This window comes from Equus asinus, chromosome 11 (assembly GCF_041296235.1).
Source record: "Equus asinus isolate D_3611 breed Donkey chromosome 11, EquAss-T2T_v2, whole genome shotgun sequence".
Taxonomy (NCBI): Eukaryota; Metazoa; Chordata; class Mammalia; order Perissodactyla; family Equidae; genus Equus; species Equus asinus.
The window spans coordinates 5,238,863-5,263,241 of NC_091800.1; the positions used below are offsets into that span (position 1 = coordinate 5,238,863).

General features: G+C 45.3%; 1 long non-coding RNA gene across 2 annotated transcripts; it reads left to right on the forward strand.

Moving 5' to 3' along the window:
- Positions 1–7,011: 7,011 nt before the first annotated feature.
- Positions 7,012–23,318, forward strand: LOC139046556 (uncharacterized). 2 transcript variants are annotated; one of them, XR_011506695.1, is made up of 3 exons: positions 7,012–7,143; positions 13,511–13,735; positions 23,022–23,318. It is a non-coding gene; the product is annotated as an uncharacterized lncRNA (long non-coding RNA). The 2 variants fall into 2 exon arrangements; XR_011506694.1 differs by having other exon boundaries at positions 23,019–23,146.
- The last annotated feature ends 1,061 nt before the right edge of the window (positions 23,319–24,379 follow it).

The following is a 24,379-nucleotide window of genomic DNA, read 5'->3' on the forward strand; positions in this document are numbered from 1 at the left end:
GGTGTATAAAGTGCTCCTTTGCAGCAGGAGCTATGACGTGAAGCAGTATCAGGTCCTGCACTTGTCTGCTAAGGCTGCTGTCACAAAGTACCCCAGCCTAGGGGGCTTAAACTAGGGAAATTTCTCTCTCACATCCTGGAGGCTGGAAGTCCAAGAACAAGGTGTCGGCAGGGTTGGTTTCCGAGGCCTTCCTGGCCTGCAAGCGGCGGTCTTCTGTGTCCCCCCTGGGCTTTTGTCTGTGCAGGCCCATTGCTGGTGTCTCTTCCTCTTCTGATAAGGGCACCAGTGCTATAGGATTAGGGCCCCATCCTTACGAAAGGCCAGATCTCCAAATACAGTCACACTGGGGATGAGAGCTTCAGCATATGAACGTGGGGAGACACAATTCAGTCCATAACAGGTAAGTAAAGATAAATTTCTCATTTTAGAAAGTGGCAACACCTTCCTTGCTATCTTAAAGTTTTCTTTAAAGGTTCCAGGTGAGTATCGCTTCTTTCTCACCTATTGTAATGCCAAATACTTCATATAAATTTTCCACAGTTTGTCTTAGTCCACAAAGAATTTTGTGGGAAATGAAGGCAAATGAAATCCATCCAATTCCTTTTCTATGAGATTTAGGGAAATGACATTGTTTTTCCTGCTTCCCTAAAAATTCTCTTGAGCAAGTTTGCTGTAAAATGCTTTTAAAAGGAGGTGTATTAAAAATTTTTACAACAACCAGTCTTGCAATACATATAGGTTAGAAAAAGAAAATTGAATATTGATATTTTTTATTGTGAAAGTGAGATCGTTTCACTATTTTTTTCCTGAGGAAATTCTCAAAATATTTACTTTATCTTAGAAGATTCTGGCAAAGTAAATTTTTTTTAAAGTTAGATTTAGTCTTCCTCCCATTTCTTCCCTCTTTAAGCTTACTGATACGATTATGACATTTGTTATGAACACATAACCCACTTTACTCTTTCATAGCTCTTTGTATTCAGAGATAAAACTACTGATAGCTTATTAGGATATCTATGTAACTCCAGATTAGGTTTGGTTGTGAGTTACAAAGACCTGAGAAACAGTTGGTAAAACAGGATAGGAAAAATGTTCATTTCCTCATGTAAATTGGCCCAGAGAAGGGGAATCCAAGCCTGGAACCCAGGCTTTTTCCAGGTCTCTGCCTTTATAAAAACCTTCTCCTCATAGTCTAAGATTGTTGCAAGAACCCCAGCCATTTCATCTGAGTTCTGATCAGAAGAGTAAATGAGGGAATGCAGAATATCATATCTTCTCCCTTTAAGGAACATTTCTAGAAGTTCCACCCACTTCCACTTATATTTCACCGGTCAGAACTTGCAGCTAGTTTCCCAGGAGCCTGGAGAGTATGGTCGTTTAGTGCGGTGCAAGACCGTCCAGAGTAAATTCAGAGCTCTGCTGCTAAGGAAGATGCCAGTGGTTACAAGACTTCCAGTCCTTTGTGTACTATGCACAGGCCATGGCTGCTCTGTGGAGCGTTAGGTTGGGGGGGCTGTGAACTCCCTTGCTCTGGGCAGATAGAGGACGAGACTGCACAAGAGCAGTAATGGCAGAAATAAATTCAGAAAACACGTGAGCTGTGTTCTGCAGTTTTGTTAAGCATTTTCATAGCCACTATCTCCGCTAGTCCTTATAATGATGTTCGGAGGTAAACATTAGCCCAGTGAGCTGGATACTCATATTACTTTGTAAATTGCTGGAAATAATATAATCTATAGGAGGTGAGGCTCATGTTCCAGGATCTCACTTAAAAATCTGTGTGCCGTCTGCTCAACCAGGCTGCCTAGATTTCCCTGACTGTGCCTGAGCACTCTGCCTGGCTACCTCGCAGGGACCCCAGGGTCATCCTTGACCCATCTCTTTGCCCCACCCTCCTGTGTCCACGCTCCACAAATCCTATGATTATCCTCCATTCATATTCTTTCCCTCCACCACCACCATCTCAGCCTGGACTGTTGTGGCAGCCTCAAATTTCACAGGTTTTTTTAATGCTATTCTCGACTCCCTTCCAAATGATCTTCTAAAATGCAAATCCGGGCACATCACTCATCTCCTTAAAGTCCTCCTAAGCTTCCTCCTGCCTTCAGGATCAAGCCACTTTCTGCGGCAAACCCAGCCCTTCACAATTTGAGCTCACTGACATTTAGTCTGATCTCTCACTGGCATTTTTCTCATCCTGTTGGGTTTCCAGCGAGTTTGAGTGACTTTCACTTACTTGATTGCTCCACTCCCTCTGTGTCTGTCCTCCATGCTGCTCTCCCTGACTCACTCCTGTTCCTCCTTCAGAGCTCAGCACAGCCCTTTCCTCCACTGAGAAGCCCCTGACCTCCAAAGCCTGGCCGAGTGCCCGGACGCATGCTCTGCTCTCTACTGTGGTTGTTGTTTCTCGTCCCTCTCCCCAGCTTGATAGCTCAACCTCAAGGGCAATGTAGCGAGCACATCTTTTTATTCTGATGCTTTGACATCTGGGGTCTTGCTGACACTGCAAGGACTGCCCCTCCCTGGCCAATTCCTAGAGCTAGTGAAGGACCGGCCTGTGAGCACACTGTTCATACACAAACCAAGCAATCAAACCCTCACACCCCACCACCTCTTGTAGCAGCTGTCACACTCCCTGCCACCACTCCCCTGCCTTGATCACCCCAGGGACAGGTCAGATAACTCAGGATGGCTCCTGTGTCCCAGAATCTACTGACATCATTCAGACCAGCCAATCCTGAGCCTGCTTACCCTGCCTCACCTGTCCCTTCCCTTGGAAATGGCAAGAAAGTCTCTTGCTCCTGTTTGCCCCACATCCTCTGCCTCCTCCCTGACCCTGGGGCTCCCCATGAGGCCCCCTCCTCTTGGCAACTGTGAATAACACACTGTCTTTCAGTGACAGTTGTCTCTGGGTCTGTTGGCCTCACCATACCTGGATAATAATAAAACCTACATTTTAAACCAGAAAAAGCCTTTGTCTCATTCACCGTTGCAACCTGGTGCCCATGCAGTGCTTGACACATGGCAGGCGTGCGTAAGTGACTGCATGGACTAAAGAAGAGGAGGGAGTGAGGATTTAGTTGGGGTGAGTCCAGGAAGGATTCCTTACAGGGTGTCACTTGATTGGTGCTTAAAGGAGAAGCAGGGTTCACTGGGTGCGGGCGAGCGGGAAGGGCGCTCCAGTGGGATCAAGAGCTGTTCCTTCTGCCTGCGATGCTGCTGGCTCTCCCCACCTCTCCTACTTGTCCACATGTCCTTGACACCTTAGCTTCTAATCACCCTCCCAGGGAGCTCCCTGACCACTCAAGTTGGATGCAAGTGCCTGATTATGTGGATTTTCATAGCACTTTGTAACTCTCTTCTTAGTACCAAGAACAGTGTGTGATTTTACCTCTACTTGTGAAAACTGGTGACAGCTATGTCCCTTCACTAGATGGTCAGCTCTGTGAGAGGAAGGGCTCTTTGTTTGTTCACTGTGGTATCTCTATCTCTAGCAAAATGCCTCTTTTAGTAAAGGTTCAAGGTTGGTTAGAGGAATGCATGAATGAATTTAGGAAGTAGAGAGTATCTTGGAGTAACTGAAACATATGGTACAAACCGGGCAATGCTAGGAGGTACCCTGGACCTGGGTGGGGTGATTCTGCATGGGGTTTCCAGTCCTGCGGCCACTGCTTTGGAACTGCTTTTACAGAGAGAAGATGAGACAATCGCTGCAAGTGAGCATGAAGGGACAGGCGAAGTGGTGGGGTGTCTCAGGAGGAGGAAAGGTGCTCCTGAGCGTGTCTCAACAAGGCGGACCAGCTGGAGGGAAGCTGGGGTTGAACCCCTTAAGAATATTATCTTGTTTCTCTCTTTTGGCCTCAGTTCCACTGCGTGACTGAGCCAAACACCACACAAGCTGTCTTGGTCCAATGATGGGCGACCTAGTTTCAGAGTTCAGCATCTGCCCCTTTTTCAGCACACAGCAACTTCTCACTAGCCCTTTCTTTTTCAGCCAGAAAAGATACACAAAAGAAAAATACAGTGCTTTCCAAGAAAAGTGCAGCACATTCGAGAAAAACACATATAAGCAAAATGCAGAGCCATTTTTTATTGAGCTGGTGAACTGATGGCTCATTTGCAAGGCTAACTTGTCAGCTTCTTTTAATAGAATCCATCATATGCATGTATATTGCTATATAAAGCTTGTATGTTATTAAATTTTAAGCATGGACACTGTAAAAAGGAGAAAATATGATCCCGGTTTTGTGATCTAAAAAAAAATAACAACAAAGAAAATTTAAAGGGCAGAGTCTCGAATTCTTAAATCTCTAATTAAACACACACACACACATACACACACACAATACACATTAATCTACCTCCCTTTGTACGAAGAAAGGCCAGCATGTCACAACTTCTCTTTGCTAACAATTCAGTGTTATCTCCCAACTCGGGTGGATTTAATAACTGGGAGACTGAGAGCCATTGAGATTTGATGACCCTTTAGTGGCCTCAAGTTATAGGACAAAAAACAGTGAGGAAATACCTTCTAAGGAGTCCTTGCCTTGGTGGTTTCCATCAATGACTCCACTTTAAATTGCTGGGGTTCTGTAGCCTCCTACAATTACTGCTGCTCTAATTTCCTGGGACTAATTTTAGAGGGTGGAAGATTTTAATCATGGAAAGGAATTGTTTCCATTGTTCAGACTAACTTCAGAAGCCAAGTTGAAAGCAGGCGCCCAAGCAAGCCCCCAGAAAATTCCACAGGGACTGGGCGGGCCAGGCCTGTCTACCGCTTGAAAGAGAAAACCCTCCCTGAGCCAGGGCTTCTGATTCCCCCACTGAACTCTTGTCTCTCATTTAGCTTTCTTTGTGTCACAAAGAAGTGGCGGAGGCTAAGAATTTAGTGAAGTTTTCAGAATGAGTTTATATGCATCGTTCTTCCTCAGGGAAATCTCTGGAGGTTGAAGAGGCCCCTTGCACCTTAATATGGCCTTAGGATGCTGGCTTCTATATTCCTGTTATTGGAAAGGCTTTGAGGGGGCAAGAGACAGGGTGGGGGGAGGTAGGGCAGTAGGGTTGAAGTGAGAGAGTGGCTCCCCTCTCTCCCTCGCTGCTGTCCCCTTTGCCTAGAGCTATACTTGCCTCTTTCTCTCTGTGTCACACTCCCCTGACCAGGAGATGGCAGGAGATATCGGCAGGCCTGTCAACAAAGTGACCTTTCCATTACAAGTATTAGAGGGTTCTTCTCCGACACACCTGGAAACACACTTCACAGTCCTGCCTGCCCACGGCAGAACTTGTCAAACAATGTGACCTTCCTGTGCCCTCCACATGACCTCTTCAGAGTTAATTCCCCGCTTTCTTTCTTGTTGGTATAGACTCCCCCCACACCCGCGCCTCTCACTAACATGCACCAACCTAAGTTTAAGATTTTGGATTGATGGAGAAACAGGCATCCCTCTGAGCTATTGTCACCTACTAAAGATGTGCTGAAAGTATGAAGTGGTGGGGGATCCGATGGCCAGTGTCTGTGGCCCCTCTCTGTGGACTGTCATACTGCCCAGAACCTTCCAGCTGGAAGAAGCCTCTCAGTCTCATGGTCCTTGAGAAGTTCCTCAGGTTGCCTGCCCACAGCAGCTCCCCAGGCCCTCCTCTGACGCTTCCACAGAACGCCTGCACCAGCAGGAGGCAGTCCACTCAAAGCATCTCAACACATACAGTTAAAGAGAAAACTTCTGAGGCTCAGAAAACACCGCTAACACAATTTACGCTGAGTGGAAAACTGAGAAAAGGCACCAATACTGTTTATTCCTAAGAAACTTATTAGTGATTTGTTTTCTTCTTTTTGTTTCTCTAATTCTTCTACGATGAAAGTATATTTAGACCATCTGAAAAGAAGGCACATTAGAATGCATTGGCCCGTAGGAGCCCGGGGGGTCTGTTCTGCTTACATAGCTCTGGTTACAGAACCTTGGCTTTTGAAGAAAAGCCACAAGTTTTCTAGTCCAGGATCCCACCTAATTCAAGCACTTGTTTTCCTGTGAAGCATTTGAGAGTGTTGTTCAGTCCCTGCCTGAGCGCGCCCAGTCAAGGGGAGACCACTACCTCACCAGGCCACAGAGGCCCTTGGTGGGCAGCACTGTTGTTAGAAAGAGAAAGAAGTGGGTAGAGGAAAGAAGAGAAGGATGGAGGGAGGGATGTAAAACATTGACATTTTGTTGAATTCAACTTCCTATAATATCCAGATATTTGACCAGGTTTCCCATAGAAACAGCACAGAAGCAGTCAACTCCTTCAGACATGATACACTTCAGCTTGATAAGCTTTCTCTTTGTTTTATTATTCCAAGCGTCCTAAGTTCCTTCAATTAGTCATTACATGGCACTGCTTTTAGCTCCTTACCATTTGTATACTTCCTTCTAGCCCAACTGTAGTTAGTCAGATTTTTTTAAAGTGCCTCTCCCTGAATGGTGCATTGTGCCCTGAGGTGGGTGCAGGATGCGCAGTATGGCAGGACTATTCCTGCCCTCCATCTGGATGCCACACACGCAGGTTTCCAGCTTAGGACCGCACTAACATTTTTATTGTTACATCACACTGTTGACTTATATTAAGTTTGTGGTCATCTCAAACCCTTGCTTGAATCTCTAAAACTCATCAGGTGAGAAAGTCGGGATTGGGGAAAAACTTGTATTCTGTCTGTGCTGAAGATACAGATATGCAAGCGTGTCAGGTAAAATTAAGGCAGCAACACCGAGCACTTGGCCCTGGGAGGGGATCAGCAGGGAAGGGGGGCTCCCCCAACAGAGGGCCTGAGGGCCGAGGGGAGCGGGGTTCACTGTGCAGTGTTGTGAGACCCCTTTCCGATCACATCCAGACATTCTTTGGAGAGATGCGCTCCCTGGGGAGGGAAAACTAAGAGCTCGACCACGAGGGGCTCAAGTGGCCCCGCAGGGGGACATGCAGACACGGAGAACAGAGAAAACCAGTGGTCAGAGGCTGTCGTGAAGGGCAAGGTCACAGGGTGCCAGACTGGCTGCCGCGGGCTGTGTCGAAAGCCGCAGCGGGGAGAGAAGCGGCAGGGACGCGGCAGCTGGCTTCGGTGCAGGGGCCCTGGGGGACTATGGAGACAGCAGCTGTCCCGGGGGAGCATCAGAGGTGAGGAGCAGTCACCGAGCAGGGTGGGCAGTGGCCCGGCAGAGCAGCAGAGTAGGTGCCCGGGACAAAGTGGTGCTGGAGGGGCAGGCGACAGCCCACACTGGTGTTGAGGCGGATGAGAAGCTCCTCTACCCTCCAGGAAGGTGCCGGAAGGATGAAAGACCTCGCATGGGGCAAAGGAGAGGTCCTGCAAACGGCAGATGCCAGACAGTGGGTCTGTAGATGTGACTTCGGTGGTGTCCGTAAGACAATCAGGCCTGGGAACATAGGAGTTTTCTTATACAGAGATGTTCTAAACTAACCATTTGGACACAGGTTTTAACGGAAGGTTTGTGGTGAGAAATGAACAGTAAAATAGTCATTTAATGCTGTGCCTTCCCGAGCCAAGTCGGGTCCAGGAGAGAGGGCGTGTGCCGGCCTGTCGGGATCCTGCGCAGGGCCCTGCCCTGGTGGCCGCTGACTCCAGCCGGTGCCCCAAGCGCCCTGGAAGAGAAAGAGTCCTTTGAAGACTTGGGGGTCAGAAGTGTCTGGTGGCCAGAACAGACCACAGAGGGACACTTCTACAGGAGAAAATCAGATTAACTTTTCTTGATTTGATGGTTTGAGAATCAGGCCATTTTTACAAGCTGAATTTTAGACTGACTCATCTTGTTTCCGCATTGCTTAATTTAACTTTCATAAGCATATTAAGCAGGGGGGAGTCTCAGGTGAATTTTCTGGTTCATTCTTTGATATTTCAATCTATAAAATTAGGCAACAGACAGGATCGCTAAAAAGATATCTATTTAATAATGTTATGATAATTTAAGGGTCCCCTTGGAAACCCATGTGAATCATCAACATATTTCTTTCTTAATGAGGACGTCCAGATGTGTTGAAAAAATGATTTTACAAACCATTCATTTGGCATCTGTTTTAAGATATGTAAAACATTTCTATCTACGTTTCTTCAAGGAAGGATTTCTAACTTAGAAGCCAGCAGCTCACGCTTTTTCTTCATTTGCTTCACTTTGCGCTGAGCTTAGTGTCCATTTTACCTCTGTTGTTTTTGGATTTCCTAGATTGCAACTGTATAATGAGATTTCGCTGAGGTGTCCTGGAGCACCCGGTCCCGGCTTCATCTTGTGCCCACATGGCTGGCTGCAGCAGGTACTGCGCCAGCGGGGATCCATAGCTGTCACAGCTGTGGTGGCCTCCTAATTGCTTGTGACATGGGGCTGCCTTTTGATCTTGACCATGTTCTCCTAATTATTTAATCTTTGACAACATGAAAACATGTTTAACCACATACCATGAATAAAGATCCAGCATGACTTTTCTCCTGAGGCCGAGTTTAAACTGCATATTCTGAACGCTAACAGCAGCTAAGGTGAAAAAAATGCTTATTTCCTGCATTCTGTGGAAGGGGAACTTGGGGCTGGGGTGGGGTGGGGAGGAAACTCCCCCAGCATCTCCTGCTCTGGATTTCTGCTGACACATTTCCTGCCGTTTCTGAATTTTCTGGAGTTCTCTCAGTGTTCTCAGGGGGATCGTGACTGATGGGTGTTCCTGGCCCAGGAAAGGCAGAGAGAGCTCACCGATAGACAGGGAAACAAGATGTGGATTCTGGTGCCGTTGTATTCTATTTAGGAATATTTACATTTTATTTTGTCCAGTTCACCAGTCAAGCGGGGACTTCAATTGACTCTAAGCTGCCTGCTGGTAGGGCCTCACTATTCCGTCTACTTATCACCTGTGCTTCAGGAGTACTTGCTGAGGGAACGAATGAATGAGCAACAGTCAACAATTTCTTGAATGAATGAATGAATATTAAATTATGTTTGTCTCTGAGGACTTAGCTAATGGCATAAGTGTAAGTACTGAGGCCTGCCAGTGAGGAATTCAGAAGAAAATCTGCATCTTTTCTTAATTGCAGCAAAAATATATTCACATGAAGGTTTCCGTCCTGGCTCTCAGCAATACAACCTGATGTTGCATAACTGACAAAAGCCCTCAGAACTTTCTGCTCTGGTTGCATAGTTTTCTCTCAGACACCAGTGTCCAAAGGTTACATTTTCTTATAATAATTTATCACATTTGCTTACATATGCTGGAGGTATTTATCTTAGCTCTTGAACTCTTGCTGCTCTCTGGCAGAAATGTTCACTAGGGCGACAAGTCGCCTATGTGTTCTCTTTAATACCTTCGCACCTTGGCTCTGTAGAGGAAGCGTTTACTATGAGGCCCAGGATTCTCTCTGGAGGAGACATCTTTCTTCAAGCGCCCTGGTCATCTGTGTAAGAAAACATCGTGACATGGTGCCTGTTGGTTTGGCTGCAAGGAGGAGACACCTTTAGATTGGGAAAAAAGTGTGCTATGGCATCTAGCCCATTAAGAGGGGAAACTGGAGCTGCTGCTGGAGAGGAATGGGAGGGAGCAGGGCCAGCTGTGAGTTCAGACAGGGTTTATCTTGGCCTCCTTGGACTTCCTGAGTCTCCATCGTCATCTGCATATTAAATGGATCTTTTCCAGTTTGTGTATGGGGACTCAGGTGTCCCATTCTTAGTAGAAAGTGAAAGGGGAAGGGTAAAAAGAGGTTCTTTTGCCTTCCCATAATAGCATTTTTCTAACTGTAAATGAATGAATCAAGCAATTCACATATTCTGAGGCCTTTTCCGTTGGTCTAGCTAAAAGTCTAGATGTTATAGCTGCTTAAGTTTTCTAAAAGACCAATCCTTGGGAATTTAGCCCTTAATTATTTTTTTTTAAGATTTTAATTTTTCAGAGTAGTTTTAGGTTCACTACAAAATTGAGCAGAAAGTACAGAGAGTTTCCATATAACCTTTGTCTCCCTACGTGCACAGCCTCCTCCGCTATCAACATCCCCCACCAGAGTGATACGTTTGTTAGAATCAATGAACCTACATTGACACATCATGGTCACTCAAAGTCCATAGTTTACATTAGGGTTCACTCTTGGTGTTGTACTTTCTACGGGTTTGGACAAATGTATAATGACATGTATCCATCATTGCCGTATCATACAGAATAGTTCACTGCGCTGAAAATCCTCTCTGCTCCTTTGATTCATTCTTCCCTCCCCCCAACCCCTGGCAACCAGTGATTTTTTACTGTCTCCATAGTTTTGCCTTTTGTAGAATGTCATAAAATTGGAATCATACAGTATATAGCCTTTTCAGACTGACTTTTTTCACTCAATAATATGCATTTAAGATTTCTTTCTGTCTTTTCATGAGCTGATAGCTCATTTCTTTTTAGTGCTGAGTAATAGTCCATTGTCTGGATGTACCACAGTTTATTTATCCATTTGGTTATTAAAGGACATCTTGGTTGCTTCCAGTTTTGGCTGTTAAAAATAAAGCTCCTATAAACATCCATGTACAGATTTTTTTGTGGACAGAGTTTTCAACTCCTTTGGGTAAATATCAAGGAGTACAATTACTGGATCATATGGCAAAAGTATGTTTAGTTTTGTGAGAAACTGCCAAACTGTCTTCCAAAGTTGGCTGTGCTATTCTGCATTCCCACCAGCAGTGAATGAGCAGTCCTGTTGCTCCACATCCTCGCCAGCATTTGCTGTTGTCAGTGTTCCAGATTTTAGCCATTCTAACAGTGTATCTAGCAGTGGTATCTCATTGTTGTTTTGATTTGCATTTCCCTGATGACATATGATGTGGAGCATCTATTCATATGCTTATTTGCCATCTGTATGTCTTCTTTGGCGAGGTGTGTAGTAAAGTCTTTGGGCTATTTTTAAATCAGTTTGTTTCTTGTTGAGTTGTAAGACTTCTTGGTCCATTTTGAATAACAGTCCTTTAGCAGATGTGTCATTTGCAGACATCTTCTCCCAGTATGTGGCTTGTCTTCTCATTCTCTTGGCATTGTCTTTTGTAGAGCAGAAGTTCTTAATTTTAAAGAAGTCTGGCTTATCAATTATATCTTTTATGGATCATCTAGGTTTTCTCCTATGTTATCTTCTAGGAGGTTTATAGTTTTGCATTTTATGTTTAGATCTATGATCCTTTTTGAGTTAATTTTTGTAAAAGGTATAGGGTCTGCATCTAGATTCATTTCTTTGCTTGTGGACGTCCCATTGTTCAAGCACCATTTGTAGAAAAGACAATACGTACTCCATTGTATTGCCTTTGCTCCTTTGTCAAAGATCAGTTGACCACATTTATGAGGATCTATTTCTGGCCTCTCTATTCTATTCCATTGATCTGTTTCTCTATTCTTTCACCAATGCCACGCTGTCTTAATTACTGCAGATTTACAGTAAGTCTTGAAGTCAGCTAGCATCAATTCTCCAACTTTGTTCTTCTCCTTCAATATTGTGTCCTTTAATTCTTCTTTTAAACTTACTTTCGAAATGAAATAGAGTGAAATATATGGAGAATGTGACTTTCATTCATCAGAGATCAACATCATCCCAGAACGTTTTAATTTCAGGAGCATTTTTCTGGAACTCATTCCAGAAAGAGACAAAGAAATAGAGTAATTCTAAGAAAAGATTTCTGTGCATTTTCTTTATCTTTTGGTAAGTTCTGTGTTCCAACTCCCGTTTGTCACACAGAGTCACATTATCTGATACTTATATTTTAAAATCAAGAATGATACATTCACATATAGATGGAAAGTTATCTTAGAACTTCAAGGGGTAAAATCAGCTGTCGATAAGCTTTTAGAAGGAAACTAAAGGATTGCTAAGAATGTGAGTGTGATAGAGCATTTCTAGTAATATTTGACACTGTTCGCAGCAACTGTTCTAAACTAAATAAAATATTATATAAGGCATTTGGAACAACTTCTTTCTGCCCACATCTTTTGTGTTATCACAGAAATACAGAATGCACATATTCATATCATTATGGACACATGTCAAACTGATCATACTCCAAAATCTCTATGATCAAAAAGTTCTCAAGTAATTTTAGTCCTTGACATAATCCACTTCTCAGTTTCAAGACCTTTTTAAACTGTTTCCGTGAATGCCGACTTAAAGTCACCCATGTGTGCAGAATGAAGAATGGAATGAGAAACATCACACGGCATCAGAACGCAAAAGGGTCTCTCATTTCAAAACAAAACCAGTATTTGGGTTTGCCTTGCCTGCACAACTGTACTTTTGCACAAGTGTCTTAGTTTCAGGCACATGGTTCTTTTATTCAAAGGTTAAGCATAGGGGCCAGGGTCTGTACTGATTTTATGGTTCAATTTTCAAAAATTTGTAGCTGTAAGGAAGAGATGGTTCTAACTCCTTTAAATAGTTTCCATATAGTATTACTTATTCTCATCACTTTAGAAAAATGTATTTGATAGTTATCATTGTTCCAGGGGGGCATCACATAGAACCTGGTAAACGGGTCCAGTGCCACTGAATCCAAGCACCATGATCTGAGTAAGACATCTAAACCTACTGGGGGCCAAGGATGCCTAGCCTGCTGTGATGGACTGCGTCTGTCTCCATTTGAATGAAGTCTTTCTTTCACGTTTCTCCCTGAGACATCCTTCTCAATGAGACTGTCAGGAGTGTAGTACAAGCAGTACTTCAAAGGAGTGAGTTTTGAGGAGAGTTATAAAATGACAAAATAAGCATTTCTGATCATCACTATGAGGGAGGAGTTACTGAGTTTGGAGGGTGTAATTACAAGGCCTGAAGATAAAATTGTTGGAGATATGGGACTTCTATGTGGAGAAGTCCAAAATGTGTGAGAAAAAGAGAGGTCTTAACCTTCAATGCTTTCAGGACGTAGACCAGTAAACTGATGTGGGAAGTGGCCAGAAGTAACAGAAAGGCGGCAGGGAGTCTCGCGACCTCCTAGAGAGCATTTGCACCAGCTGAAGGGATGAAACAATGCACTGGCCGGACAAAAATGTGCCTGGGGACGCTGAGTCCACCGCCTGGGAACCGAGCGCTGTCAGGAACAGGGCGTGTCTCTGCCACAGAACGACACGAGTGCACAGACAGGATGTTCGAGCGCTGTTGGAACAAAGGGCTGTAGATAGGGTTGAGTTCTGGAGTCACTGCTGAACCTTGGCAAAGCTGTCTCAAGATCACAATCAGAGAGTGGGGGCATCCACCCAGCAGGGGCAGGAGGGACAGTGGGAGAGTTCCAATGCTGTGGAAAGGAGGGCGATCACTCATTATCCATCCACTTACGCATTCCTTTTTTAAAAAATAGAAGGTAGTTTTGAGTAATCACTGCCTGCTTTTATTACTGATACACCTGAAAATCAGTAGTGGTCTCTCCAGGAGGATGTCAGAATAGAATAAAAATGGCACAAAGGATCTCAGAGTTACAATCTGTGTTTTGTTATGCTGGAGTCCCTCTTCTTTGTAAGAAGAACATTCTTTTCCTTGCTGCAGAGACTGTGTCTGTTGGACCGTGTGACCCTGGGGCCGCAGCGTTGACGTGGCTGCCTGCAAAGGGAGGAAAACCTCGTCCTGCACGAACAAGGAGAAGGACACGTACAGGGAGTGTCTGATGCCTGAAGGCTTCCCGAGGTCAGGTGGTCTGGGGTGACCTCTATAAGGCTACAGAACATAATGTCGGCAACGTGCTGGTACTTCACATCCTAAAGAACGTGGAAGGTATGCGGGAAAATATATTTCTTTTTACGTTAAAGAAATAAAAACTTCTATGTGGGTCCTCTATAATATCAAACCTGAATTATGCTAAGCATTTGATAAATGTCCCCTGGGTGACGAACGTAGCAGTGTGGTGACAATCAGTCAAGCAATGAGATGCAGAACGGAATCTTGGAGAACCACAGATCCTCAGATGGAAATGTCACTTCTGTGTGAATAGAAACAGTTTTAAAGCTGCACGACAGCAGCCTTGGCAGACCGCCTCACAGAGCTCCATGCTCTCTCTCCTTGCTCGCTCCTCTTTCCTCTCTTTTGTCCCCCAGGTGTCCCTTCCACTTCCTGATGGTTCCCAAGAGACCCAGGAGACTGGACACAGAACCCCAGCAAGTGATTTTTTCCCCACCCTGTTCTACTGATTTTTCTCAGCCCAGGTCTGGAGACCACCTTGAGGGGCGACAGGGTAATTCAATTTCCAGTCCCATTTCATTCTTGGTCTCTCAGTGGAGGCTGCCCACAAGGCACCAATTAGGGGAAACAAGAGGCCAAAGGAAAATAGAAGTTTGCTACTGTATTGCCTGTGTGTGTTTTGACATTTAGTTTGAACTTCAACCTGGCCTGTGCTCCTTTGGGAGCTTTTAAAAAGAAATAAACTTCGTCTCATTACCATCAGATAGAATGATGAGGGAAATGGGCTGGAAAAATCCTGAATCTTTTCTGAGCCCCATTTTGTGCTCACAAAGAGAAGGGCAAATTCTTTACTGCTGTGCCATTCAGCTATTATGTTTAACAATCTAATTAGAAAGGCCGGGTAGCCCATTCCCATTGTAAAAGCTGAGACAGTACACACAAGCAGATCCAATTAGACAGCTGTCCCTTACAGATCTGAGCTGCCCTCCGGCCAGGTTCTAATGAACAACCCGCCACCCCAGCCCCTCCCCGCGGCCCCCAGGAGATGGGTTTTGTCCATAAACTGGGCCAGATGACAGTGGCAGCACATTCAGGGCTCCCCATCCCGCGACAGGCAGCATAGTACCTGCCCGCTGGCCCGCGGTGCGAAGCCCTCACTGGGGCTCCTCTCCAGTGGCCTCCGCTCCTGCCCGGCTCTAGCGGGCTTCTCCTTCTGGACCACAACGCCACCCGCTCAGGCAGGTCAGACCTATGCTAACAGGTGGCGATAAATCAGAACCACGGCTTTCACTTTTGTGAATGTTACTTTCTGCATACCAGGGACTTATTTAACTTGAAACAGACCAAAAACTATACCTTGAGCCGCATGCTTGCCACGCTTTTGTTTTTCACCACGTATGGCTTAAATTAAGGCACCCTGTGTTGAGCAGATTGCTCACTGCAAGTCAGTCATCTGTTTAGTGTTTGGCATGTCCCACAAGGCAGTTGTGGTTAGTCACAAGTCTATTAATTGAAAGGAGAACTAGTAAGAGAACCAGTAAGTGGGCTGAGGGACTGAGCAACCGCTTCAAATAAAAAAAATATTAAAATGTGTGCAAAAGGCTCTCTTGCGTTCTCTTTCCAGACCCATCTGATATCAGTGGTTATTGCTGCAACTCAGCGTGCGAAAAAATGCTCTTGTCATCACTTGCATCCAAAAGGAGAAGTTTTATGTCAAAAATTAGCAATGTTGTCTGAGCTGATAGAATTGAGATTGTGTCAAGGTTTCCATTTTTAAAGCTCTATTTCCATCAGGTAATGACTCATTGAAAAACATCCACGTTGTGTTGAAATTGGACCTTATCAGAACAGAAAACACAAAGGATCTTTCAATTCTAAGGGAAGGAAAAGAACACGTTGTGTCTGTTAGCAAGGGAGGGACTCGCAGAGACGGCCTTTATTTTCCTCTGTATTTCAGGGACCCAAGTATTTCTCATGTCATCCTATTTATTCCCAACACCATGTCGCAAAATTCCCGGAACCAATTTGTTTTATATGTGACGAACTGAGTGATTAAACAGTTTTGCAAACTTACCCAAAATAATTTTGCCACGTACAATGGTGGCAGAAGGGAGAATTATTGAACAATGATCATTGGCTGGTTATAAATTATGAATCTTCTGAAGTCTTTTAGCCAGGAAGAATTTAATTTTGAAACTATCTTGGAAAGCAAGTGTTATAAAATTTAGGTTTGGCTAGCATTTTGTGAAAATGGCAGTTAGCTGTTGCAAGGATTTTCTGTGTTGGATTGTTTCTGGAAAGACCAAGAGAACCAATTGGTCAACAATCAGTAGCTGACATGTTATAAGACGAATATCCTCGCTGTCAGACTGTGATTATCCCGGCTGGAACCAGGCTCCGTTTCTGTAGTTTGCAGGGTCTCCGATTTGTAAAGAGCATTCTTAAAGAAGCAAGCATGAGAGAGAAAGCCACTGGAGAGGAGTGAGGGCCAAGACCATTAGCAAACAGATAATACCTCAATGGCAGATCAGCTGGCAAAACGTATACTTGGCTGGAGAAAAATTTGCTGATCACCTACTCTGTGGAACCAAGGAATGTGTACAGACTTATGCGTGGCTTCAGGAACTTGTCATCTATTTGGGGAGCTAGACACTTACACACAAAAATATCACCTGTTATTTAGAACAGCCAGCTCCATGTTCATAGGAAGTGGAGAGTACGTTGCATGCTGTTTGATACGGCAATGGGCAATGACTTCTTCAAGGTTTTAGAATCATTTTTTAAATAAATAAAGCTCTGAGCAGCATCTTTCTCAAATTGGCAATGGTGTGAAGTTTAAGGTGTAGTTTCAGACCAGGGGAACAAATGAGGATCTCAGAGCCGCAGGTCAAGTCAGAATGATGACCTGAATAGAGCAAAATGTAACGGGAAGAAAATAAAGACTTAAACTTAGATTCTAAGATAGAAATGCTGAATAACTGGGTGGCGAAAATATTTCAGCCTACTCAAAAACAGACAGTAGGATAAATGATTCGAGAGTAAAGGGGACGAGGACTAACATTTGTTGAGCAGACCATGCGTCCCAGCGACTGTTCGAGGTGCTCTGCCCAATTCTCTCATTCTCCCTCACAGCAGCGCTGGCACTGCTGTTGAGCGTCTTGCGTGGTGTGAGCATTTTATACACATCTTCTGTTCAATTTCATGACCATTTTGCTGGGTGGATGCCGTCTTCGTTTTACAAATGTGATAACTAAGGCTCAGAGAGGCTAAGTCACTTGGCAAAGGTCCCACAGGTAGCAAATAAGGACAGGAAATGGGAATTGCCCTAAAGTCTCTGCCTTGATTTATTTATTTTTAACTATGCCACCTGCCTTTCCGGAATGTGATGTGACTTCGTTAACAGGCATGTAGTACCCAGGATGAGGGAGACAGAGTGCCGTTCTCTTGGAAGAAGGCTCTCTCGTAGTGGTGAGTACCTGGATTATGGAACCTGGTGGCCTGAGTTGAAGCTCTGCCACTTATGAGCCAGGTAGCCTCAGGCAAAGTATTCAAATAAACACCACCGCCACTGTCACAACAAAAACCTTCTCTGTGCCTCAGTTTCCCCACCTCTAAAGTGAGGATAAGTGTAGTTCCTACCTACCTCATAGGTTGCTGAGATGATTTAGTAAGTTATTTTCAGTACTTTTTATTTTTTTTGAGGAAGATTAGCCCTGAGCTAACATCTGCTGCCAATCCTCCTCTTTTTGCTGAGGAAGACTGGCCCTGAGCTAACATCTGTGCCCATCTTCCTCTACTCTATATGTGGGATGCCTGCCACAGCATGGCTTGCCAAGTGGTGCATATGTCTGCACCTGGGCTGCTGAAGTGGAATATGCAAACTTAACCACTGTGCCAGCAGGCTGGCTCCTCACTAAATTACTTTATGTAAAGCTCTTAGACCAGTGCCTGGCACATTTTAAGGGCTGTGTGTACATACGCTACTATTGCTCTGCTCACGTCAGGTCTCACCTAGAATCCTTGGCCACACATGTCAAGAGGCATGTTGGCAAGTCAATTTGTCTCCTAAAACTGACCAGAAAGTGATGGAAACAACTTTGCTGCAGAACTGTAGAAAGATCTGAAGGCATGTAGTCTACCTAAGGAGAGCCACTTAAAAATACTTGAACAATTTTGTTCTAAGTTTTGCCCTAAAAAAGAGTAATAGAAGAAAAGGAGGAGTTCTTTGTTTGGTAACCTCCCCCTAAGTCATGACAGCAGACAACTGCTCTTGAGGCAGTTTCTTTAGGTCTCCTAGGTGCTGGTGCTGGGCTCCCACCTCACATGCCTCCCTGTGGTCAGTGCCCTCCACGCAATGATGTAAAGACGGTGCTCTGATCCCTTACGACACTAATGAGGCTCCTGAGTTGCAAAGAGGTGAAGTCACTTAGCTAGCAGCATATTAATTTGGTCAAAAATATTTATCAAACGTGTATGATGTTCTAGGCATTGTTGGACACATGAACAAAATAGACCCAGCTCGGTCCCTGATGAGGCTGGCATTCTAGCCACCAGTGATGGAACCGGGAACCCAACTCAGCTCTGCCCGACCGTGAGACCTCACACATGGGGAATGAAGTGAATGAAAACAGCGGAGTGAAGGCTGGCCCTTCAAACCATCTGACATTTCTCCTTCAGTCAATACCTACCAACTTGATTAGCATTCAACCAACCTGTTAATTACCAGTTACCTTTATATAACGTATATTATTTAACCCTCAGAGCAAATCTTTTAGATAAGAATTAGTTCATTTTTCACATAAGGAAGCAGAGTCAGAAATATTCTATGACTAAAGCTACACCTGGGAATTCAAGTCAAGCACGATTGACATTGCAAAATGACTGCCCTTGGAAGAGAAATTGACGGGAGGGAGTGTGTGACTTTGTCTATTGCAATTTCTCTACAAAAACTAAAGAGATCCCTAACACAGGAACTATTCAAGCTTAGGCCACCATCTCTGACACCTTTTGGTGTACAAGCATCTGACATCTAAGCTGGTTCAGTGGCTCTCAACTCTGGTCCACATTAGAACACAGGAGACGCATCTACAGGTGGGGCCCAGGCATCAATTTTAAAGCTCATAGTGTTGACAACCACAGTTGTGACACAGGTTGTAGATTCTGAGGGATGTTGTAGAGAGGATGCAGGTGCCATGTGTGTGGGTGTGGTGGGAACAGGAATAGACATGTGGTTTTCCATGACCTCTCCGCTCACCCCGATCCCTAGTAATATTACGTGTGATTCTGCGAAGTCCATGGTTCCCCCTCTCCTTGGGTGTCACGAGAGAAAGATATTGTGCTGGGTACTTCTCTCTGGACTCTTACTTCTTTTTCAGTCTCAGATGGGAGAAGCAGCAGAGAAAAAACAGGAATTTAGGCCAAATAGTGTTCCCTTGGTACTTGGCCTACAGGGTGACATTGTGAGAAGTGCTCAGAGACAGCCCACCTGTAGCCAAGAAGTTTGTTTTGTTCATGGCATCTTAGGGTCTGTGATCCTTTACAGAGTCATGATTCTGCTCTTAGCTCCGGAAGGTCCCCTCTTGTGAGGCTGTGCGTTTTTCAGTGGTGTATCTCACTGTCTGCCACAGAGCTCCTCACAGGTACCTTTGCCACCCCTCCCCGTGCAAGATCCTGGTGTTGGGATGGGATAGAGTGGGAAGGGTGGAGTTACCCCAGGGGTATAGGAAACCATGCTCTCACAGGGCCTCTTTGGTGGGTGCATAGCCTGAGAAAAATCCCTCAAGCAGTGGATCCTGCCAGACAGTGCAAAATGCCCATGCACGGGCACACTCCAGCTCTCAGCTGTGCACAGCAGAGGATGCTGGCAGTGGCCTTTAGGCCACTTTATGGCCCATTTTATAGCTGGAGCATGAGATGAGGCAGCACAAGATCCACTCCTGTGTCCAGGAGCCTCGTGTTAGACAGGAGAACTTTAGGGCAATAGGAGTCTATGCTGGGACGTCTAGTCCTTCTCTCAAGATACACGAATTCAGGTTTTCTGTGGGTTTCCTTTTACAGCTCAGGGTGTATAGTTATTTGGGATAGCTTTCTTTAGGCTACGAGGATCTCTAAGAAACATTCTTCAGGAGCTGAAAGTTTACCTTTGCTTTCAAAGTTGTTTTTTTTTTTTTTTTTTTTTTGGAGGAAGATTAGCCCTGAGCTAACTACTGCCAGTCCTCCTCTTTTTCGCTGAGGAAGCCTGGCCCTAGGCTAACATCCGTGCCCATCTTCCTCTATTGTATATGTGGGATGCCTACCACAGCATGGTGTGCCAAGTGGTGCCATGTCTGCACCCAGGATCCGAACCAGCGAACCCCGGGCTGCTGAAGCGGAATGTGTGAACTTAACCACTGCGCCACTGGGCTAGCCCCCAAAGTTGTTTTTTTTTTTGATGAGGAAGATTCACCCTGAGCTAACATCTGTTGCCAATTTTCCTCCTTTTGCTTGAGGAAGATTATCACTGAGCTAACATCTGTGCCCATCTTCCCCTCTTTCGTATGTGGGATGCCACTACAGCATGGCTTGATGAGTGGTCTGTAGGTCTGCTCCCGGGATCCAAAGCTGTAAACCCTGGGCCGCCAAAGCAGAGCACGAGGACTCAACCACTATGCCACCCGGCTGGCCCACTTTCAAAGTTTTAATCTCATTATTCCTCCTAAGTCACAGCCTCCTGGGACCACATGAAATGACCCACTTCCCCCAGTGGCACTCAGATCCTCTAAAGACTTGTAGGCAGAAGGCCAATAGCCTTTCCTCTCTTGGTGCGCACTCCTGTCTGCTTGGACAGGCTAAACTAATGTTAGCCAAGTTAGACACATTAATTTCACTTTCTTAAATAGCTGAATCTTTTTAATTAATCTTGGGCCTCATCTCCACTCCAACTGCCTTATGTTGGTAATAGTGTAGCATTTTAAAATAAACTAATTTGCACATGTAGACACAGCTATAAAACCCACAAGTTATAATGAGGATATATATACGCATCCACATCTATATGCAGCACCTTCTGGAAAATGTCACTTCTAGTCTCCACCCCATCCCGGTCCACTCACATCATAGAATGACAGAGTGGAAAACGTCTTAAAGGCTCTTGTCACACGTCCCTAACCTGTGCCTGGAGACAACTGCGCAGATACAGTGTTTAAATGTTGGCTCTTGTTATACAAATTGTTTGCATGAAAATGATCACAAAAATCACTTATATAAGGGGAAAAAACCCCTTTCGTTTCTAGTTCCTAGCCCAAATAGGAACTTTGCATTTTAGATGTTCTTATGGGTTTGATTTCAGTATATCCAAGTAGGTACGACCAACCCAAACATGAATTATCTGAAAACTATATAATTTCTACAGGTAGTTTGGAAAAGAGTTACAAATGTATGACTAACAGAATTGGGAAGAAATCCCGTTGTGAAGACCATTGTGGTGTATGTGGTCCCTGTGGACCTGGGAGACACACAGAGAAAGCCTTGTGCTCTCAGCGTCTGCCCGTGCATCCTGGTCCCTGTGGTCGCTGGGCACCCATCCCATGAAGACTTTCAATGTGCCTCTCACTGGCACCACATTGTCTGGGCACCCACTGCTGTTAACGTGAAATGAAGTTATATTAAAGCACCGAAGGGAGAAGAACGTCTAAAATAACGTCCAAACAAAGAGGCCGAGGGGACCGGCCCTTATCTCAGGTGTGCACACACGCTATCTCATGCAGTTGGCAACGGGCATTTGGGCCCTGGGATTAAGGACTAAAAAGAATTCACTCTTGTAATGAGAGAGAGTGCCAGGGATTTTTCTTGCCTCATGAAATAAGTTAATTCCCTGAATTAAGAAATAACAAACAGGAGAGAAGCTGGCAGTCTGACTAGGGGCTCGGACAGGTGCCTGTTTTAAAGGAGTGTGGAGAGCAAAGAGGTGATTGTGCACGAAGGATGACTTCAAATGCTTGTTTGTTATCCCACTCCTTTGTTCATAGACTGAAGTGGGGGCCTGGTTAGGCTGAGGTGGGGAACACGTGTCGCTACAATTACGATTGATTAGAGATGTGCTTTAAACGTTCTTTCTGCTCAGGAGCTGGGAGTAGCATTAAGGATGAGGTTAAGCCCTTGGGAGGCACTTTTTAAGCAGATAACCATAGACACCAAGGGCTTTTCTCCCATAGATGGAGCCGGCTCCCCTTTAAAACCAGTCACACCAAATGACTCCTTGACCTTGCTGGGGAAACAGCCAGTCGTCTTTGGTCCACTATGCCCCAAAGGAATTCTGACCTTGGAGGAAACTCCTGGTGGTAGTGGGTGGCTCTGAGGACCATGATTTCCTGGGGTCATGCCAACTCTGTACCAGAGATGGTGTCATCACAACAGCTCCTGAAACATGGCCTGGCATGGATGAATTGAGTGAATGACAATAAATGATGCTCAGGTACATCCGACTCCTTTTGACCTGGGTCCCTACCCGGGTTCCCACCCAGAAACCTGAAAACCTGAAAATGAGACCTGAAGTGTCTCATTGGACACTTCAATAGGCTGGTTTCAACTCTCCCAAATTTCTTCCTTTTTCTTAAACTTTTTTCCGTATGTGGGGCTTGTAGAAGATACAGGGAAGAGAGAGCTTCAAAAAGCCTTATTTCTTGGCCTGAGAAAAGCCTTTGCAGACCTTATGTGAGCCACCTACTCATTGCACTCCCACTCCAGCTCGCATCACTATATGCTAGAATATTTCTGGAGCCCCAGGCGAGTATTTGTGTTGTGAAACCTAGGAGCGGCGCAGGCGGAGGTGCTATGGACTGAATATTTGTGTCCTCAAATTTACAAGCAGTCCTACGCGCCGGTGTAACGTATTTGAAGGGGGCTTGGGGAGATAATTAGAGTTAGATTAGGTCATGAGCGTGGGGCCCTCATTATGGAATTAATACCCTCATAAGAAGAGGAAGAGACTTGAGAGCTCTCTCATTCTGCCATGTGAGGACACAGCAAGAAGGTAGCCATCTATAGTCCAGAAAGAGGGTCCTCAACAGACATCAGACCTGCTGGCATCTTGATGTCAAACTTCCAGCCTCCAGAACTGTGAGAAATGAATGATGTTTAAGCCATGCAGTCTATGGCATTCTGAAATAGCAGCCTTAATGGACTAGGGCAGGAGGCCAGGAGAGGGGGGTAGGATGCTGCAGGGCTCCTGTAATTCCCAGTTGGTTCTCAGCTCCCGTGATGGAGGTGGCACAGTCTCCGGGTTGTACCAGGTGGTTCCCAAATTCCGAGCCCTGCTCTCCACTTTAGAGCAGTGTAGCTCAGATTTTCGCACACACAAGCTTCAGCTGAGGATCTCCTCAACATGCAGGTTCTATTCCAGCAGGTCTGAGGTGAAGCCCTGGTCCTGCGTTTCTAACAATTCCCCTGGTGATCTTGATGCTGCTGGACTTCGGACCACGCTGGAACTGGAGCGAATGAAAGTGAGTGGAGGACAAAGTCAGCCTCTGTTTCAGTTCTGCTAGCAGATCACAGCCTCATCACTTCACAAGGATTCGATGAGCAAGTTAGTGGTGCAAGCTGAGGACTTTGGTACCGAAACTCATTGTAACTTCCTGGGATATGGCCCTTTGAGGGCTGGCTTCTCAGTGAAACTTACGAATTAATAAATGATATACCTTTTAATTGTCTCCTGGACTCACCATCACACACAGATACACACACACACACCATGTCAACTGTTAGGAAGCTCCATGAGTGTGGCCTGAGCTCAGTGATTACATACACAACACACACCTGTGCAGGTAAGCGCCCCCCGTCACAGGGCAGGCCTGGCTTGTTGAAGAACAGCGTCCACTTTAAAAAAGCCCAGCAACTGACAAAGCTGTTGAACACTTACCAATATGACACATGAATATTCAGTTTATTTTAAAAAAAAGTACACGTGGTATCTTTGTTTAATTACATTTTGGATTGATTAAATTATTTTGGTATGATTATTCCCGATAGGAGTCTTTGCTCAAAAAGAAAAAAAACAAGCAAATAAGCAGTGAAACAAACAAAAATACAATGGATTCCGTTTACTGCCAAGTTATCAGCCATCAGCATTTTCGGGGAGGTGTTCTTTGCATGCGTTGAGAGACAGGTTTACCCTGAACTTACATGGGAGGGATGCTGTCTCCAGGCCTGGAAGACTCCACTCTGTCAGGCCATGTGAACATGGATAGCAGGAGTGGGAACAGAAGCCTAAGAAAGAATTTCTAGACAAAAATGACTCTCCGGTCGGAGCCTGCTCCTGCTTGACTGGAACGCCGAGCCTCTGTGGGACAGCCCTGCCCAGGCGTGGCCTCCTCCCCCAGGCCTCCCACTGCCCACGGGCACCCCGCTGCTCCTCCCCCAGCACTGAAATTATTTCAACAACTTTCTAAAGTGGATTTCAAGAGGGTGCCTGAGCCCTCAGGTGCACAGAAGTCAGTAAACAGTGGGCATTGAGCACTCACCACGGGCAGGGCTAGGGGGATAGCAGGCAGAGCTGCCCTGATGTTAATGAAGTAAACTGCAGTGCCAGTAGGGCGGAGACGGAAGGTCCCAGTGACAAACGAATGTGCCAGCATTCTAAGCCACCCGCCCCTGGAGAGGAAGCTCAGGGAAGCAGCAGGGCTCATTAATCCTACAGTATTGCCTTTCCAAAGCACGGGCTCACACAGACCTACTTTGCTTTACACTGTCATTACAATGAACCAT